Source organism: Galleria mellonella, unplaced genomic scaffold (genome assembly GCF_026898425.1).
Source record: "Galleria mellonella isolate WM207_F2 unplaced genomic scaffold, CSIRO_AGI_GalMel_v1 utg19, whole genome shotgun sequence".
NCBI lineage: Eukaryota > Metazoa > Arthropoda > Insecta > Lepidoptera > Pyralidae > Galleria > Galleria mellonella.
The window spans coordinates 1,727,934-1,744,850 of NW_026442028.1; the positions used below are offsets into that span (position 1 = coordinate 1,727,934).

Here is a 16,917-nt window from a genome sequence, read left to right on the forward strand (position 1 = left end):
TTGTGCTGCACTATACATATACTAGCTGTACACAATGCATTTTAACCCAATTACGTGTGAGCTTATTAAACTGCTCCCGTTTGTAATATTATAGTTACTTGCGACAAAACTTTCTTAAGCCTAGTTCGTACCGCTTTAGTAATTAAGTCGAGTGGCGAGTAATTTAGTCCTAAACAAATAACACTCTTAGTCAATTTTAGTATTCAGAGAATTTCTAAATTACTAAATAGTATATATGAAAACTTAGTTTTATACAACGAGAATACAATTTAGCATACAGTATGTCTGCTTATATTATGTAGATAGAACCTCGAAACTCAAAAGCGGATCAAATTTTTGTCAGCTAATTGTCAAATCATCTGACTCGTTTTTATCAGTATTCTATATATTTACGCATAAAACATATCATATAAATAAAATGAGTTTTTACGCAATTTATAAGACAACATAAATATAGAAGTTATAAAGGAATCACTCGTCACGATTTATCACGCAAAATTGTATGAAAAAGTTAATCAGTTTTTCTCAACATTCCTATGAAGACACTGTGTCTAATATAATATGATCTAAGTATGGCTGATTGTAAGCAACCACAATATCCCATGATAGCACGATTTGAAAACCTGAGATATCAGTATTGTTCACACGCGCGTAATTTGGACAGCTCAATCGCAATAAGTAATTTCTTAGTTCATAAACATAGATGTACCCGACTTGTTAGTCGATTTATTTTCTATCCGACCATTTCTTGTGTAATTATGATATAAAGATATAAAATCACCAAAACCTAACTGCATTTACCAACCCGCCTACTAAGCTATTGGCAAAACCCTCCAAGGACGTGGCTTATGTTCAACAGTGGACAGTTAATGGTTGATATCGTAATGATGATAATGATATAGATTTGATGATGATGAGCAGAACAGTACTGTACAAAACGATACGAAAAACATTGGAAGGTATTTTACCGTCAACTGTATTTTAATCGTCCTTTCGGGTCGAGATATCAAAAACTGATACATACAGACAGAACTGATAATTAAGAAGTAGGTATCTGATCGTCCATTAACTTTAAGAGTCCTAAATACAAATAAGTTATTCATAGTTCGTACCTACGTAGACGAAATCTCCGAAGAACAGTGTTCATTTCTAGGAATCTGGAACTGTCTTTAAATAGGTTATACTCGACATATTAATTAATATAATAATTTTAGATCAATGTTATAGGTAATGAGCATCTATCTATTTTTAGGCAGTAAATATGTAACATAATACAAATAGAATGGACACCATACCACGCCATATCAGCCATTAATTGTCTACTGCTAAACATAGGCCTCCTTCATAACTGGAAGGGTTTGCCAGTAGATATCACGTTCAGCAGGCGGGTTGGCAACCGTAATTAGACCTTTGGTGATGTTTTAAAAGGAACGCTACTGCCCATCCCTCTACCATAAGTTCCCTTAGTCGCCTCTCACGACACCCACGGGAAAGAAAAGGGGATGGCCTATTCTATGCCGGGACCTACACGGTCAATAGAATAGACACACTTCAAATCAAAATCATAGACGTTACACTATTAAAATACGAATATGGTAGATTATGCCATTATGCCAATTTCATCAATAAAATAAAACAATTCTTATGCTTAACGCCCAGTCTTCGACGTAGAGGTGTTAAATTGGTTTAACATCCGTTCTAATTCGAGTCGTAATTAATTGTGTAAACAGTTTGCATAACAAAACTGTTAGGTTAATAGTGGGAGAACGCAAAAGACGATTATTGCGTTCAAAACCTGTGTTCTAACTGAGAAGCTAGCCGATGGTGAGATTAGATTTTTGAATGCAATATTTATTGTTAAACATTGACTAAAGGCTTACTTTGTAAATTTTAATTCTTGCTCAATGGGAAGTGTAGTATAGGTTTAGTGGAGTGCGTAGCTGAATATTAGCCATTTTTTTCTGCAAATGAAATGATAGCTTTTTTAGCTACTAAATTAGTAATTAAAAATGGGAAAGGGATTCTTAGTAATGGGGCCTAGTAGAAATTTTATCGAAATAAGTTGAGTAGTTTAGTTTTTAAATCAAAATATCCGGTTTTGCCAGAATTGAAATAGTTTTTTTTTTTTTTTTTTTGTGTAACATAATTTTAAATTATCATACTAATATAACATATCTATGTTGCTTACTATGGTAAATTATCTAAATTACAATGGTCATTCTTTTCGTCTTTCAACTCATGTTTGTTTGGAAAAAAATCCGTTTTACTGGAAATTTTACTAGCAGTCGCAAGTCCCAGTCGTTAATTGTATTGTATATTGTAATTATTAGGATTTAACTAATATATCATTACACTAACTGTATCTCAAGGCTATGTCCGCGTAAATAGGATATAAAGTATCATACGTACTAAGTAAGATAAAAGCTACTCATGTACCAAATTTCATTTAAATTTATTCAGTAATTATTACGTGAAATAGTAACAAACATACATTCACCCATCCTTTACTACAAACTTTTGTATTTATAATGTTAATAGGATAATAGGATGTCCGAATTAAGACATACCTACATGTATAAATGTATTTTACATTCAATTGTACATCTAAACAAATGTTCCCACATGGCCTTTCAAATATAATAATACTGGTATATTACCCGCTCCTTAACCGCCTCATTTCGCTTGGAATTTAGCGTAGTGAGCCAATAACAGCGCTCCGTAATGTGTGTAAAAAATTCTTTTGAATACGTAATACTAACTTTTATCTACGACTTCACTCGCGAAACCAGTATTTAAGAGCCTTGCCCTTTCTGATTACAAATGATACAGCTATTAAGACGCCAAATGGTAAAAAAGAAACTTTTATAATACCTGTCAAAGTAAGAAATTTAAGCAGGACGAGGTTCTTAATTCGATTTTTTTTTTGTACATTACAAAATGTCAGCCAACACTGAATTAATTTCTATTATGTATATTTTTTAATCGAAAGCATTGCTCCTGTGTTGGTATAATACTAATTTGTTAAAAAATCGAAATCGGGTTCTTTGCAAATTCAAATAAGACGGGGTTCTTAATCATCTATACCTTTCCTTTAAATCTGAACCCATTTTGATAATTATTTTCGCATCCAATAGTAGAATATTCTTTGATAATTTGCGGAACATAATTTTATTTGCTGTGGAACAAAATAAATATAATATGACCTACTTTATTTGCTGTCAGTTTCTTCAGTTGTAATGTTTTACTATATAATAATATCTTCTATACATATGTATAATTTCTATAATATAGCGTGCGCTGCCTCAACGGTTTAAAATAAAGGAATAAAATCTATAGCAAAAATATTCATTACATTTAACCTTACAAAAAAGTCCGCGACACCATATATCCAAGTTTAATATCTTAGTCAAAAAATGGTTTTTATGTTTAAAGTAAAATAAATTTTGCAAAATTAAGTTTAAGATGTACTTTACAATTTTTTATAAAAACAAATAACTCAATCCAACTAGAAATTTCATTAAAAAAAATTAACTTTTTAGTAATTCGTATTAAAACAAAATACTCAACGTAAAAATAAAATAATATCTTTGTGGCCGAAGTTTGCTGTCTGATCGAATGCAAAATGAAGATGGGGATATCCGAAAATGAAGTTAAGTGACTGATATCGCCCGAAAGGTCTGCCAGCTGAATTAGCAATGGGCCGGCCACAGGTCAAAGGACTGACAACCGATGGGGAAGATAGATTATCGAGTGGCGACCTCGAATGGACAAATCCAGAATAGGGCGCATTAGATGTAAGCAATCGATAACCTCAAATAAGTTGCAGATACGCAATAGATGCGGGTGGCTTCGGACCGTTCTATAAGGCTATCTCTGCGAAGGTCTATGATTAACATATGGGCAGTATATGGCTGTAATGATGATAATAATGATTACCCTATTTTTTCTATTTACTTGCTCATGGCGTACAGTCAATCATATTTTCTTTTATTCCTGTTTACGGTTGATTGGTAAGTAACACCATATGGTGTTAAATCCGCCTTTTACATTGTGTAGGTGTATTGAAGTTCAATAAATAAATGATGTGATCTGGCGTTATACAAAATCAAGGCGCAAATTTTTTATTTTATTTTATGCATTATAATACAATTTTACATTTAGTTAGATCCGTCATCTGTAAGTGCCATTGATCTCTCCACCTAACAAGAAAACACCAGTCCAACTCTAACTCCCAGAAACACAGAGAGGAAGAAGATGGATTGTTAACACAAATTCCTGTTGTTTCTACAAATTTTTCGTCATGTTTTACGTTATAAATACAAGTACGTATTTATAACGTAAGTCACTGGTGTTATCATATATGATGTATTTTTATTCTTTAATATTATCATTACTATTGCTCATCCACTCATTTGTTTTATATTCCACTAACAACCCGGCCCGTTTTCGCGCTGGTAAATAGAATTTTCTAAAATAATATATAGCCATATGCTACTCGCTGATAATGTAGTTTTCTATAGTTGAGTGAATGTTGACTCGAAAAAAGAATTTTTAAAACCGGTCGAGTACTTTTTGAATTTATCCATTTCAAATAAACAAACAATTCTACTCTTTATAATATTAGTACAGTACCGCGGAGACGTGTTATTGGCTATCTAGTTCTTATTAAAATTTACACATCGTTACTGTTATTGATGGAAAAACTGTTAGTTCTTCTAATAAATAATGATGGGCCAACAGACCTAACTTTATCCTTATTTGTCATCATTCATAGGTACCCCATCAGCGTATACCGATAAAATCACATTCACCAAAGGGACTTTGTATAAAAGTCTTTTGCTTGGATACCTCTGTCCCACTCGTGTTTCTGTCGTGAAGCAGTTGTGTTTGCATGGCTGTGTTTCAATTTGAACGGTGGGATATGGCAGTGAATTTACAGGATATAGAGGAATAACACCCGAGTCCTCAGGAATGGCAACGCATGGGGTATATCATGGGGGAAACAAAATACTCTGTTATGTCCATGGTACTACTCATGACTATAGGTGACGGTTACTACTTTCCATTAGGTGGGCTGTCAGCTTGTTTGCCATGCTAAGGTGGAAAAAAAAATATATAAGCAGGGATTTAATTCCATGTCTTCCCATTAAAAAATGAAAGACAGCTAGTCATATATTTTTATTTCGAGTTTTCCTTCTAATGCACTAGTTATTACGCTTTGTTCCCGTATACGTCATTCTGAGAATGAAAAACACATTTATTTGTATTCTTACCCCGTTCTTAGCTCTGTACTGTATTTTAATTAGAGTTACTTCTTCAAAAGATTTTTAAGATAAGTGCCTTTATAAGTTCATTGAGCTATACGTGACGTAGTTGTCCAGACGGGTTAATCGTGCTTTCTGCATTTCTATTGCAGCTTTAGATTGAATGCAACTTATTATTTGTCTCGCAATGTTATTTTCTACAACAAATAAATCAGATATTTCCAGTAGTTGTAGCTTTATTTTTAATTATAACAATAATCGGTCTTGTCTTGTAAGCCTTAATCATGCATGGTCATGTTGCGAGAATAAACATATACCTTTAGTCTTCACATAGCCAATATTAAATTATGACATATTATTATTTATTTATATTTAATATAAGGCTGAGAATTCAAATTTTATAACTTGTAGTCATTATTATTGGCATGTAGTTACCATTATATTAACATGTACTGTAATTTATTTATAATATTATTATTATTTTATATTTCAAATATTGTTATCATTGTTATTAGTCATTGAATGAATGAATGAGTATACTTTATTTGCATTATACAATATAGGAAATAAACAAGACAATTTACAAACATTTTGTTAATTTATTAATTGTCATTTTATTAATTTAAAAATTATAATGTAAATATAGACTTACCATTGTGTGACGAAAACTGTTACCTTATTTAATAAAGAAATATAAACATATATATGGTTATTTTATTCATCACTTGGATTAGTTTGACCTGTTCAATGTATTTACTGTCACTAGAGAATCAATTGCTTTAAGACGAACCACTTAATACCACGTAAAATATACACAAAAAATACAAGCATATAGATATAGAAAAACCTTAAGGTTTAAGTCCGATTCTATAACCTAGCCAATGAGGCGACGCAAAGGCGTCTCGTGGCATTACAATGAATGACCTAATATTTTTTCGCAAGCTAGAATATTCGTCTAAGACATTACTCTGTCACAATTGAGAGCAGCCATATAGACAAGGCTGAATCTATTGATCCAGCAATCAGGCGAATTATAATAAGCAAATATAATCATTATACCAGCCATTCGTTATCAGTCCACTGCTGAATATGGTCTTTCCCCTGTGGGGGGCTTTGCCAATAGTTGCTACGCTTTACAGGTAATTTGGCAACCGCAGCTACGATAATGGTGTTATTTTAAGAGGGATGCTGCTACTCATCCCTCGACTATTAAATTCCTTTAGTCGCATTTTACGACACTCACAGAAGGGAGGTCTCATTCTATTCCAGGACCAGACTCCAAAAATATAATAATGCTATTTATTTATCCCTATGTTAATACATAAAAATCCCTTGTCACGACGTTCTTTCACAGTTTTTTCCGAAACCGGTCAACTGATTTTAACAAAATTTTTAACTACTTCAATATTTTTTTCTTTGCTCGAATAACAAAATAAAAAAATAACTCAGTAGATGGCGATAGAGAGAGATACGATGTTTGCCGGGTCAGCTAGTTTACTATTTTTGTAAGTTACCAATATAGCCCGAAGGATAAGTAAGCTGCGGTAAAGGGTCAGTCATACAGCTCAATAAACCGACAAGCGATGAGGAAGAAAAATTATCTAGTGACGATATTATACATACAAACGCAATGTATACACTACAGGGAGTCAGTAAATGCCATCTGCATCTGCTCAGGATCGATCCTTATGACCGTTTATGGGGGAGACTATGTGTGTATATGTTTAGCATTATACAATGATCCTTCTCCATTCTAAATACTACGTATAACATACCAAATTTTACGACGATTGGTTGAGCTATTAACACGCCAAGAGACAATAAATTCACTTTTTCATTTATAACATTACTAGTAGTAAGGATTACTTCTTAAAATCTCTTAATAAAGTTTTTAAGGCACTTGTTAAATACTCATTTTATATGGATATTTATATTTTATTGGGAGTTATATTATTTCTACAGTGAAATTCAAGCCACTTCTTTTCATAGAAAGTAATGCTGGCAATATCACGTCGAGCTCCACGCGGCCCCTCTTAAAGACTATCAAATTAATTCCTTTTCAATTTGTCACGATAGATCAACTGTTTTGAAACTAATTTAATTTTCACCTATCATTATTCACGGGTATACTGCTAGTGTACATCGATAGCGCAAACGAGGTTATTATTCCATTTACAACTCAACGAATAAACATTATTGAATAAGACATTGCTGTTACGATTATTCAACGGAACCCTAAAAAAATATTCCGCAATGGTCACAAATCCCACCTAATCTAACCAATAAAATCATAATCTAACTTTCTTAACGTAATTTATGATTGCGGGACGAATAATAATTATTCGCCCAATTGCCGGCCTAATAACCATCGCCCACTTATCTTCCAAAAATACTTTCTTTCATTTATTACAACTTATCCATTGCCATGTGGTCTTACTATTGAAACGGGCCACCCTTTCCTTTTACGTGGGTTTCGTAAGAGGCGACTAAGGCAAACTTAAACGTCGAGGGAGCAGCAGCGTCCCTCTTAAAACATTACCAAATCCTAACTGCGGTTGCAAATCCAACTGCAAAGCAGAGCAACTACTGGCAAAACCCTCCTTATGGAAGAAACCTATGTTCAGCAGAAAACAGTTAACGGCTGATATGAAATAATAAATTAAATTATGTATTGTCCTCTGCTGTACATAGATCTCCCCTTATTACGCCAAAAAGTACGATCTTGTACTACTTGCAGTCCAATGACTTCCTACAACACTCTTGAGATTGTCACTCCATGTACATATCATAAAAAATACTTAAGTAATAATAAATGTTATTGCCAGAAAAATATACCATGTAAATCTATTCAGTTAAGGGACTGTAAAAACCGGGACTAGTGATCTCACCACCCTGTCAGATCGACCTCAGTGCTGTCCCCTAAGAAACTATCATGGTTATTTCTAATAAATACGTCAAAGTGGATCAACTGATTTGATTTCATCCTCACCCTACTGACACCCCGCTAGTGCGAAAGGGATGGTTAGGAATGGAGTTTGACAGCCCCATTGCTAGCGATATGCCCTATTAGGTCGACCTCCACGTGGTTCGCCCTGGAAACCATCGTAAACAATGTTTGTTGAATTCGTCACGTTGGGCTAACTGACCTGTTTCATCCTCACCTATCATCCTTCACTAGTGCCCCGCTGTTGTATACCGATAGCGCGGGTAGGGTTACCATTACATTATCAATTAAAAAAAACCCACTAGTGCACACGGCGTTAACATATCATTATCATATTTTTTTTTTTTTTAATTTACTTCTCACCAGCGTACTCGTATATCGACAGCGCAGGCGGAGTTAACATTCTATTACTAATATTGTAATAATAATTGTTCCCGCCAGAATACACACCATGTAAACCTATTCCATGTAATTCTTTTAAAATCTTGCGTCATCGGTACGCGCAATCACAACAATCGAGAATCGAGTGAACGTAAAGAATTAAACGTGAAATCTTACGACATTGAAGTGTAGGAAGGTAACAATATAAAGGTCTAGTGTTTATGGCTAGATTTATATAAATCAAAATATTATTATATTTGTAGTAATAGAATAGTGTGTTGCACTGGCCCACGTACCAAAAGCAATAATCTGTGGTGTGGTGAGATAGGTAAATTTATGAGTGAATCAAAATAAATGCAAATACCCTAATAGGATTAGGCAGTGTGACAAGCATCAGTGATTATATCTTATATCTTCTTTGGTAACCTGTTTGTTTTATTATGAATAAAAAAATTAAATCATTATTAAAAAAAAGATTAACCCGATTACCTCCTATATTTTTATCTACTTATACAAACAAATAACCAATAAATAACTATATATCCTAAATATAATAATAATAACTACTTTAATATACAATTGATAATATCTATATCCATCTTATCAAAACTGAATATTAAATAGAAGGAATTACTCAAAATATGTAAACAAACAAATTTCGACACAAGGCCATTTATTAATAAGGTTTATTATTTTATACCTACTAAGCCATAGACATGATAATATTACATATTGTGTCTATAGATGTGATAAGGTCGACGACACTGTGATTTAACAACATGCCAAAGATATCAATAATCTAACCGTTTACTGGTTACTCTCAGTGAATATTACATAATAGCGTAAAAATATAACTTGGCATCATATCTCAAGGACAGAGTCCTTTACTTATGTATTTTATATTAATATCTGATCTATATATTCAAATTTGTCAGACAAGTTGGCAAGTACCAACAGACAGAAGATATTTCTCTATAATATTAATAACTATTCAATTCTCAATATTATCTGTAGTGGAATAATTATCTTTCTCTTTAAACAACGGGGTCAACTGAGTGTATTGCTCTGCACCTTTAGATATCAAGTTATATTTACTTTACATGGTCTAGAGAGTAGGATCATTATATCAAAAAATTATGATACCTACCACTCCAATCATATAATATTAAATGTAGTTTGCTGATTATGGTATGTTGCTATTGTCTTATTTTGTAATATAAGCAAAAAAATTCAAAATTACACAAATATATAAGTATAATAATTTAAATATCATCTTTTCATTTTTGAGTGCAGGTAGCACTCAATAGATATAACTAGGCAGCTTCTATGTAGCTTACTTACTTGGCATTTATAATAGGATTATAATGGTTGTCTAATATAGTTATTATCTTAGGAAGTCTTTAACTGTTACTCTGTAAGTATATACTATGTGTACAATTAACCTTAAACACATTGTACACTGAAACATATTTTGAAATTAGAACAGTTTACTCTAAAAAGCTACATGATAATATATACTAAACAGTAACGTCATAATAAGAATATATAGTAATATTATAAGAAATGTAATTTGTTGATTAAATATATAAATATTTTTTGTTAATTTAAAGCTTATATTAATTATGATACTTCATCATATAGATTTCTAATATATTAAAAAAAAAATGTTGTCACATCAAGTTGTTCACCATAACAGCAGCAATGAACATTGATCTCTGACTTTACAGATCAACCCCCTTATTTATAAAAATGTCAAACCTCTCATAAATCTATTTCAGCTCTTAAACTGTTTTGTCTCTTTCCTTTGTGCTAAATTCTCAGTTTGAATAAAAGCAACAAAGCAGTATAACAATTAAAATAGGTTTATAGAAAGTTGTAGTATTTATAAATAAGGATGTTAATTTACAAGAGACACTTATTTTATTTTATAATAGTAATTATAAAATATTTTACTAATTATGTAAAAGATAAACTGTTATAAATCCACTGCCAACCGTGTATTGCTATTTAAGAATAAATTATTTTTAAATATCTAGTTTTATTAATGTTAAATAATTTATAAATGTTTTGTAAATAAACTTTCAGTAAGTAGGTATAATAACTAAAAATATTCAGAAACTATGATCCATAGATGAATGCTAACATATTAATGGACTAAAATAAATATAGCTTATGTCTTTCTCCGAACTAAATACTGAGGTTAGGGTGCTAAATTGTAGAAATTAAAACTCACTTTCAAATTTAAAATATTATTAAGGTATACCTGCTCCTTAAAGGAACTTGGTGAAGACCTTTTTTAAGTTTTTATTCTTATGAGCTTTTTATTATAATATACCAAAAAAATTGAAAATTTCCATAAGATGTAAGACAATCAATGACACATCTTTAATTAAAAGAGCAACAATTAAATATATGTGAAAAATTTATTGATAAATTTTAAAATAATATTGTAATTAAATTTACATTATAAATTTAATATTTTAAGTTGAAAGATTATTTTAAAGTTCCTTTTTTAAGTAAATAAACTAAGTAAGTATAAGATTTAAAATATTACTATATTTTAAATATTACTGTTATATTTTTATTTTTTAATTACAAACAATAAATTAAACTTATACATATTAGGAATCAAAATTAACTGTTAGGTATTATTTAATAAAATACCATTTAGTATAACACTTGCAACTAGTTTTTAAATTTATTTCAAGGCATAAATCATAGTCTTAAGAGATTCAACAATTAAATATGATAGTACTATTACAAATGTTGATGAAAATATATTATGAGATAAATCATAAGCACATATGGCATGTGAATCATAGTTTGAGATAATATACACATGTGTCCCTCATAAACATACTTGGTCCACTCACATATTGTAACAAGATGTTGAAATAATAAAAATGTTTATTTTCACTTGTATTTGTATCTTTCAAATAACAGTACAGCTGGGTTTGCAATCATTTAAACATTTAAATTAAGAACATTCATTGTTTTTTCTCATTAAAAAAAGTTATGAATAAGAAGAAACTACTGCTTTTTAATTCTAAAAAAAAAGTTTCAACCACTTTTTTAAAATGTCGACTTTATTTATTATTTTCTATTTACTTAATGTTCAAAAGTAAAAAATTATCAATCATACTAGAAAAACTTGTTGACATAATTACTTATACATATTACAAATACATATTTAATATTTCAAGTAACTTTAATGATTAAATATATTTTTTTGTTGTATTTTATGTAATAAACTAGTACTGGAGAATAGTAAACTTTTTAAGACATTGCAGTTACGAAATCTCTTCATAAATATTTTATATACGGATTAATAGTCAGTTTAAATTCTTTATTATATAAGAAATAGATCCGCGAGAATGTTTCTTGTTAGCAACTGTTATTAATTCAATAAAAGTCCAGAGCTTTTGGAGGTCGATGTTTAATAGTAATTTTTTCATCTAACGATAGGTAACCTATGAAAGTAAATTATTCATCTAGCTAACTCAAAATCAACATTGTTAGGTTCCATTTTACTTTTTAATAAAAATTTTACATCTTCTAATTAAACTATATTTATTGAACAAATATATAGGCCAATAAATCTTAAATTATAAACAGAAACATAAATTAAGTACATACCCTTAAAAGTACACTCTAGTTAAGAGGTCATCCAAAAGTCCAATAACAGAAAACATTATCACGAAAAACACACAATACACAGTTTTCACTAACACATAATTCTTAATAAATTAATTAATCCACACCCGCGCAAATGTTACAAATCAGTTCCTTATTGACATAAACACAAACTGAGCGTCCGCCATATGCAGGCACGTTCCACACATAGGTTGCTGTCATTTTTTTCTTACCGCTCCGGTTCAACACGTTCGTTCCATTTGGGTATTTTGTTAAAGTTTTCGTTTTTATTTACAAATGAAAAAATATAAATAAATAAACTTCTTTAAAAATGTAATTGAGGATATATAATAAAAAATGTATTCTAATTTGATTTATTTTATATATTTCAGTTATAATGACAAAAAGACGATAGTGTGGAAATAGATGTGTTCTGAACGCGCCCAACTTGCTACTTACTTCAGTCGATAGTGAATGTCGTACAAACTTCATTGCGCTTCGATAGCGACGAGCTTTGATTTCGATTTACGGAAGAGTGTCGATGCTTGTGCGAAAGGGACAGCTCATATTATATTTTTTAAGTCAACGGCCTCTATGAGCATACTGCATGATACGTGCTGTTTTGTTATACTGTGGTTTTGTAATCTCGTAGCACTGTGCGTAGCAGTAACCGTAGTATTTTTTTCGACTATGTAAAACCTAATAGAAGCACTGATAGTTATGACTTTTATTACTTTTAAAAACTATTATTAGGTGTCCATTTGCATATCTAATGTATTATAATACTTATGTAGGCAATTAACAATATTCTAGCATAGTTTATTACGCACTTATAAGCATATATCAATTAATTCTATTTTTTCAGTGACGTTAGCAACTTAGGTCATGTACGAACCGAATTCAAAATTAAGTATCTCTTTTTTGATAAGTGAAAATGGAATAGTAACCCCACCTGCGGTAATGGTGAACGCTGGCGAGGTACAAGTGAGAGATGATGAATGAGAATGAAACAGGTCAATTAGACTATCATGAGCATGACGCATCCTATAAGAGTTTATTACGATGGTTACTAGAGGAAATCGCGTGGAGATAAACCTGATAGGATATATTGCTAGTAATTAAGCTGTGAGAGTCCATTACTGACAATCCCATTCCTCATAAATTAGGTATTTAGGTGAAATCCGTTATCCATAGAATTATAAGTTTTCATAATTATATTGTCTATGCTGTGTAGGTGTATCTTCTTTGTATGGTGTTTTCAGGTAATCTGCCTTTTATCTATAAACAACCCCATAGACCAGCAGACGTATCGCAGACGGCCCCTCCCGATTGCACCCTCAGCGTGACTCAGACCAGTGCATTCCATTCTTCGACGTATAACATATCCTATTGTATCTATGGTACCCATGGGAAATACGTCCGTGTTTCCGTCAGCTAGTTATAGTGCGTCGGATGCTGGATACTCGAGTCACGTGGCAGTGTGATCTGTTAGGAAATAATTCACCTACGTAGCAACTTAGTTTTTTTGTAACCAACTATCGAAAAAGGGAACGTAGATAATGTTTTACAAATGTTAGTGTGTTTCGTTATACATTTAACATATTTCTTATTAATTGTCTAGCACAGGCCATATATATTATTTATATGGTATTAATCGATCATGCACGGGCTTTTTAACGACCATATAATTTTAAACATAGTAGATTTAAATAAATACACATAATGCTAACAGAGATTTAAGAGAGTAACTATTAAGTTTCTTGTGGACTCTTCTCAACAGATAACAACTTATCGAACCCTGCAGTAGGCTTAAAAAAATTACGATTTAAAAGTGCTTTGTAAAACTGTCTATTTCAATGAAGATCATTTGAATTTGAATTTATAGTTTTTATATTATTATTGACCAAATTCGAAATTGGCACGCATCTGTATTCTTTCCTTTTGGCTTCCCTTCAAGGCCCTAGTCTTCTAAGTTACTTTTACTGATATACATATATTTCCTATTTCCATTCTTGATTTCCTTTACCGCCCACATTAATTATGCAACAGTTTTAAGGCTATCTTATTACTAAAGATGATAGCGATTATATGTCAGAATTTAATATTATAAATATGAAAATGAATTTATTTGTTTGTTACCATATTGAGTCTCAACGGTTTAAACAATCAATATACGTGTATACACGTACTATATGAAACGGAAAAGAATATTGACTACTTTTAATCCTGATCAATAAATATATCCCGATCACGCGGACGAAGGCGCAGGTAAAAGCTAATTTCTAATAAAAACCTAACTTGAAAACAAATTCACAAACAATATGCGATAAAAATGTGTTTTAGCAGTAAGCAGTCCAAATTCCACACAAGTGATGTCACGATAAATAATTTGTAATTAATAATAAATAAAAAGCACTGCACATAATCATCATCTTCGTCATCATATCAGCCTTTAACTGTCCACTTGTGAACATAATGGTGGTTTTGCCAGTAGTTGCCACGCTTGGTAGGCGGATTGGCGAACGCAGTTAGGCTTTGAAAATGCTTTAAGAAGAACCCTGCTACCTATGCCTCACCCTTCCTTAGTCGCCTCTGCACTGTACATAATATTACAAACTAAATGGAAATTGTACAAGTGATTCTTAAAACAATATAACAAAGCTGTCGACCAACATTTGATAGTTGTATTATAATTACTTTTAAACTAAACAAGCTACTTCCGTGAAGTGAGGTTAGAATTCAATTATTTACAAGTTTAATATTTTATTCTACGGTTTATTATAGGTTGCATGAAAAGTTATAGGCAATAGAAGCGGACGGGCGCGTCCCGATTGTCCCGGGGGACGCAACACTGCCTCATAATTGTATTTGAAGCGCCCCCGCCATATTGCCTGCACTCTGCACTATACGAACGATGCGACGATCTATTTTATTGCGAACGTACAGAATAGCATCCGTACATAATATTCAATTTATTGAAACTGCCTGTTCCCGTATCTTCTCGTATAAGATCTCGTGAATATCATTAATACTGTTTAGATTTTCTTACCTTCTTGATATAAAAAAAAAATGTATTTGACGATCTAATCTCCTTAGAATATAATTCATTGAATCTTTTCAAAGAGATTTCACGCCGGCTGGTAGAAACCTCTGGCGACCAGAAGGCTGACCTATACTTTGGTCAACGCATTTCCATAGCTATTCAGCGTGGAAATGCAGCAAGTCTCCTAGGTGCCTTACCAGCTGGCAGTGATCTTAAGGAATTTTTTTATCTTTAACTATTTACATTTTATTCCATTATAATCAAACCTAATTAGTTATTAAAAGATAATTTATCTACCACCTATCCCATCAGCTTAAATAATTGTTGTATTAACCAAAGACTAAAATAAATATTTATGGAAAAGGTTATTCATTTATTGGCTCAAATAAATTACATTTTATAGATGTTACATCTGATAAAAAAAAAAAAAACACTATAATTTTCTTGTTATTCTGCCATAATGTAGGCGTGCAAAACATAAAAATTATTAAAATAGGAAAATAGAAATAATTAACTTATCAAAATCCAATACATATTTACTATAATATTTGATTTTTATTTGTAGTCTTATTACTTATCTATTAATGGTTGTTAGTTCAATAATAAAATAAATTTAATAATAAAAAAATATAACTAATTACAAAACCGCAATATAATCAACAAAATACCTATTTACATATTCATTTACTGAATTTTATATGTGTATTGTTTATCTTCAGAGATAGAATATTTTATCTGGTGTAATATATAATTAAAATTAATCCATTTTGTACGTTGTCTTGTTGTTTTTAAATTATAAACCTCTTTTTTTGCTCTTTAAAATGATTTACCATTGTAATCATTAAATACTTTTAGCCACAAACGCATAAAGTGGCACAAACCTGATAAACACTCGTACTCATACGACTACATTATATTACTCTATTTATCTATAGTAGTTTGTTGTAGTATTAATACAAAATTATTTAATCTACTCTAACAATAGACGCAAATAGTAACAGGGACTAGCGACCTCATTAATAGCAATACACTCTGAGGTCGATCTCCGCACAATCTCTCTAGTAACCATAGTGGTTTCTGGTGAATTCGTCAAGCCTTACCTCTTATTAGAGATCTGTTCAAAGCAACCGTGGGATAAAGTAATTAATAGTGTGGTTAAAAGTACATCTCAGTAGTAGAACATCTTTTATTTTAAGTAATATTATTTGATAACACTTTTCACGTTTTATAAAGTTAATGAATCCTTACTTGTTCTTATAAATGTAAAAGTGAGTTTGTTTATTTGTTACCTAAAAAGTAATAAACACACAAATGACGCCTTAATGGTTGCACCAATATTCATGAAATTTTATGTATACGTACTACTTGAAATAGAGTAGGACATGGGCTACTATTTACCCTGTTCAATTAACATACCCCGGTCATACGAACGAAGTCGCAATTAGTAACTAGTTATTCATAATTAAGACATTAAAATATTAAATTAAGTAACTAAACAAAAAAATATAATTATTTTTCTAAACCTGTAGTCGAATCGAACATTCATTGTGAAATTTCCAATAAACATGCTATCTCCTTGTATTAAGGTAAGCGACGAAGCTAGTGAATACACAAAACGTTCGCAAGGAAGCAGGTACCCCCAAAATCGGCTT

The 16,917-nt window shown here is 31.3% G+C and overlaps 1 protein-coding gene across 5 annotated transcripts in view; it reads right to left on the minus strand.

The window, feature by feature from the left end:
* LOC113521497 (tyrosine-protein phosphatase Lar) overlaps positions 1-12,417 on the minus strand; it is a 494,469-nt gene extending 482,052 nt beyond the window's left edge. For all 5 annotated transcript variants that reach the window (XM_031912897.2, XM_031912899.2, XM_031912896.2 and 2 more), the window contains exon 1: positions 12,226-12,417. The gene's annotated coding sequence lies outside the window, so the exon portion shown is untranslated. The remainder of the gene's footprint in view (positions 1-12,225) is intronic.
* Positions 12,418-16,917: the final 4,500 nt, after the last annotated feature.